The 5,000-nt window shown below is 43.1% G+C and overlaps 1 pseudogene; it reads right to left on the bottom strand.

Moving 5' to 3' along the window:
- Positions 1 to 5,000, bottom strand: part of LOC135092968 (cytochrome P450 3A11-like) — a 71,167-nt pseudogene that overhangs the window by 6,407 nt on the left and 59,760 nt on the right.

Raw genomic sequence — 5,000 nt, 5'->3', positions numbered from 1 at the left:
ATAATTTCCACTTTTACTATCAATGCAAAAAGCAAAGCTAAAAATATGGACGACGAGAGAGAGAGAGAGAGAGAGAGAGAGAGAGAGAGAGAGAGAGAGAGAGAGAGAGAGAGAGAGAGAGAGAGAGAGCAAACAAAGTGACATAACATTACTGTATTTTGGCGTCTTGGCACTTGGGTTCTGCTGGTCCTCCCGCGCCTCCAGCATGATGTCCAGGAAGTCCCCGCGCTTCTCCCCCTTCTCCCTCTTCCTGATGTTCTCCTCCACCACCTCCTTGAAGAACGTGTTCTCCGGCGTGGAGATGCGAATTTTCAGTATTTTGTAGACCCACGGGATCATCAGAGCGCCTAATATCTTTAAAATTCTCCATTTGGAAGGCTTGGACAATGCGTCTACTTTTTCCTTGAAGATGGAGTTGCCGTCTGTAAGTGCGTTTGTTTCAACCCCAAAGGCACACGATGAAATGACCTCTAGTGTGTAAAGCCCGAAGGTTTCTTTGAGCTGAATCGCAGGGTCGCTTTTGATTTGTTTCTTGATATAGGTGATCAGTTGATCAGCCTTGTCCTCCACCAACGGGAACATAGTCTTGAGTCTCCCAGAAGTGAAGGAAGGTGACAGCACGGAGCGCACGCCCTTCCAGTGGTCCCCTTTGACTTTGGTGAGGAGTTCATTTAAGTATTCCTCCTCCTCATTATTGATTGAGAGGTTGACGCGATCAGCGAAGTGGTCGAAGTCCTTCACCAGCAAAGTCTTCACCAGCTCCGGGTCGGTCACAAAGAGGCGAGGCACGTGGAAGAGATAGAGGCCCAGCACCTTGTTCGCGCCCTGCTCTCTGTACAGCTGCGGACACCAGAGTGCAGTGGTTCAGTGACGTCTCCTGTCACGGTGGATGAGCCTATCACTACGTATATCCTGCTACTGTACTTCATTCTCCCCTTTCCCTTTTTTTCCTTCTCTCTTCCAATCCTCGCAGCTCTTTTCTCCTCCTCCTCCTCCACCTCCTTCTTTGTTATGAAGGGTTTTCTGCTGTAGTATCCTGTCTCTACCACTAGTAGTTAATGTAGAATAGTAAAGGCTTATAGTGATGATCTCAATGTCTCGCTGTTAGGTCTTCCTTTGTATATTTCATTGTATATTGCTCCTCAAATTACTACAACAACTACTACTACTACTACTACTACTACTACTACTACTGCATTATTTTTATTATTATTATTAGTCCCCTTCCTTCTCCTACTGTTACTATTACTACTACAGCCACCACCACGACCATTACCTTGTCTGTGTACAGCCAGCTTGCTTTCTTCATGAGGGGCACCGTGTGTCCTACAAAGGGTAGTGAATTTGGGGCAGAGGGCACTCCACGGAATGACCAGTACGCCCTCTTGTACTTGCTGTAGCCCAACAGTACCGCCACCAGCGCCACCACCACAGCCAACACCTCCAGCCACATCTCTGCCGGAAAGGAAAAAGGGTAGAGGTTACATATATAACTAAAGTGCTGTGAACAGTGTCTTTGTGTGTGTAAGGGAGGGTTGCGGTTTTCTTTTGGTCATATGTAGCTATCTAACTTGCATTCTGGCTGTAGTAGTAGTAGTAGTAGTAGTAGTAGTAGTAGTAGTAGTAGTAGTAGTAGTTGTAGTAGTGTGTGTGTGTGTGTGTGTGCGCACGAATATGTACAGGGACAGAAACACAACCAGAAACACAAACACAAACACAAACAGAGTCACCTTTCCTCACAAAACACCACAACATTTAATAATAAGAATGCACAAGTGGGTAAATTACAACAGTTTTTCTCTTTGGTCCTGTTTTAGTTTCACAGTTCGCCACCACAACGCTGTTTCCCTGGACATTTATTGTGGCATTTTCACGCTTACTGCCTCTGAATTTGCTAACCACACACCCCTACCGCCTGTCCTGCCTCTGCCCCCACCCACGACCCAGCTGCACCAGACCTCCTACCTAATCTCACCTTTATTTTACACATTAATGCAGGACTTAGCCTCTCGGATCGCTTACTGTTCTGTCTGTGTCTGTTCCCCGCCGCCCTTCCTACATCCGAGGCAGCGAGTCACCATTAAGATTAGAAACTTATATGATTCGGTGTTTCGTCGTGTTTACTTTACTTCATATGAATACGAGTCCTTTTGAATGTTTTATTTCTATGTAGGTACTTGTTTATTATTTCGTGTGTGTGTGTGTGTGTGTGTGTGTGTGTGTGTGTGTGTGTGTGTGTTCTTTTTAATCTTAGTTGATTTCCAGAATTGTTGGCGAGAAAAGAAAGTTTTGAATGAGTTAAACTTGCGAATATTTTCATGTACGAGTAATTGTTCTTTTCCGCTACCATTACTACTACTACGACTACTACTACTACTACTACTACTACTACTACATTTCCAGAAGTAACACAAACAATAACCCTGCTAATCAATATCTTTCCCTAAAATAAATAGAAAATAGATAAATAAATAAATAGCCTGTCTCATTTGCGGGTGAAGTTAGTGGGGATGATACGAACTGGTGTCACTCTTCAGTATATCTCAGTAAATCATTCCTTATCTTGCCTCCTCTCTCTCCTTATCTTGCCTCCTCTCTCTCCTTATCTTGCTTTCCCTCTCTCCTTATCTCACTTTTTTTTCCTTATCTTGCCTCCATCTCCTGACCTTAGTAATTTTGTAACATCACTACTACTTTTGCCACTTTTTTATGTAAGATGGATATTGACCTACGGCAACAGAAAAAAAAAAAGCAACAGAAAAAAACAAAGTCCACTAGAGTGCCAGTCACCAAAGAAAAGTCAAAAGGATTACCGATAAAACGGAGGACAAGAGGTCATGAAACCTCCCTCTAGTAAGAATTCAAGTCACAGGAAGGAGGAAAAACGGAAGGAGGCAAGGAGTTCAAGAGTTTACCAGAAAAGGTGAATGAATAAGTGAAAATACTGGTCACCTCTTACATTAGTCACTAGGTTGCTCGGTGACAAGAGTGGCTCGGTTTAGAAGTTATAGGGTATTTAATCAAATATGAACGGCACATCAGTGGGAAGTGGCTGGACACGAGCCATCCCTCTACTACGTTGAGGTCACGGGGGTGTGAAGGTCACTGTTGCCACATGGCGTGCGTTATGTTTGAGCCACTCTGCGTTCTCTTCCTCTCCCCCTCGCCAATGCTGAGAGCTTTTTTTACGTCATGTAACTTCTAAACATTGACGTTAAAAGATTTGATTAAAGAAGATTTCCAACTTAGAATGATTTGATCTTTTATATCTGAGAATGTGTGACTTTCCTCCAGAGATGCCCTACAGAATGGGACCTCGAATCCTTGTCAGGTGGTTATTAGAGGAATCCATAGATAGGAAGGCTGATTGATTCATTTGATTAATAAAAATGTATACCTCTCGCTCTCTTTCTCTCTCTCTGGCATCAACAAGTCAAGCTGAAACTCACGCCACGTAAACAAGGACAAAAACACCTCCATGATTCACCCCAATCAACACACACACACACACACACACACACACACACACACACAATTTGGTTGCTAGGGATAAACAGCTGCACTTCACAGGCAGACACACACACATACACGAACGTACAATCAGAGAAACAAGCTTGTTTTGCATAATCACCACAAAAAAAGGGAGATAATTGAAACACACACACGCACACACACACACACACACACACACACACACACACACACACACACACACACACACACACACACACACATGAAGACAATTAAACCTGTTCTGAAAAATTACCATACAAAAAGAGAAAGATGAGAACTGAATGAAAAAAAAAATGTTGGAGAGCTTTCACTGATCGTATGGGCAAGGCAGAAATGAACAAGGCATCTCACTTTAGTTCACAATGTTGATGCTTCCTTCATTAAGCTGTACAGGTTCCAGTGATGCGCCAATTAAAGGAGAGGAAATGTTGAAACACACGCACACATACACACTCACACACACTCTCTCTCTCTCTCTCTCTCTCTCTCTCTCTCTCTCTCTCTCTCAACTGGATGGATAGATGAAGAAACTAAATAAAATGATGAGATGGATGGATTGATAAAGGCTAATAAAGTGCATGAGAGAGAGAGAGAGAGAGAGAGAGAGAGAGAGAGAGAGAGAGAGAGAGAGAGAGAGAGAGAGACGCAAACACAGGCAGAGATGAAAGCAAAATAAAAACAACATTAATTAACGAACCACAAATCAAAAATGAACATGAACAGGCGCATTAATCCTGTATAGTAGTAATCTGAAGTAATCCCCCCTCTCTCTCTCTCTCTCTCTCTCTCTCTCTCTCTCAGCTCACCAGGGTTGTCGGTCAGAGAGCACAGGTCACCACAACACAATTATTAGTGGAGAAATGACGCAAGTTTGAGGTTGGTTAGTGGAGAAGTCATGCCACTGCCCAACTTATCGTACCGCACTGACCACCCTGGCAGTGAGACGTCAGTATTGCATCACTAAGAGAAAACAAGAGATGGAAAATAATACTAATGATGCGTTAAATGATATTGCCATGTGTCTGTGGAGGTGTACTGGTGTGTATTATAAGGGCACTCTGTGTGTGTGTGTGTGTGTGTGTGTGTGTGTGTGTGTGTGTGTGTGTGTGTGTGTGATTATGTAGCTTTTCTTGCAAGTCATCGTGATTTTATTTATTTTTATTTTTTTTGGATTGTTAGGTTCCGTCCGTAGGGAGTCATATGGTGTATGAATCATCTGATAGTTGTTGTGGTGGTGGTGGTGGCGGCAGTGGTGGTGGTGGTGGTGTGTGTGTGTGTGTGGAAGTGACCGTAGTAGTTGTGGCAGTGGCTTCTTCTTCTTCGTCTTTTTCTTCTTCGAAGTAGTAGTAGAAGTAGTAACAACAACAACAACAACAACAACAACAACAACAACAACAACAACAACAACAACAACAACAACAACAACAACGACAACAAACAACATCAACTAGAACAAAAACAAAAAGACACAAATAAACAAACAAACA

Source organism: Scylla paramamosain, chromosome 41 (genome assembly GCF_035594125.1).
Source record: "Scylla paramamosain isolate STU-SP2022 chromosome 41, ASM3559412v1, whole genome shotgun sequence".
Classification (NCBI taxonomy): Eukaryota; Metazoa; Arthropoda; class Malacostraca; order Decapoda; family Portunidae; genus Scylla; species Scylla paramamosain.
The sequence above is the reverse complement of the archived record's forward strand: the minus strand, read 5'-3'. Positions and strand labels throughout refer to the sequence as shown.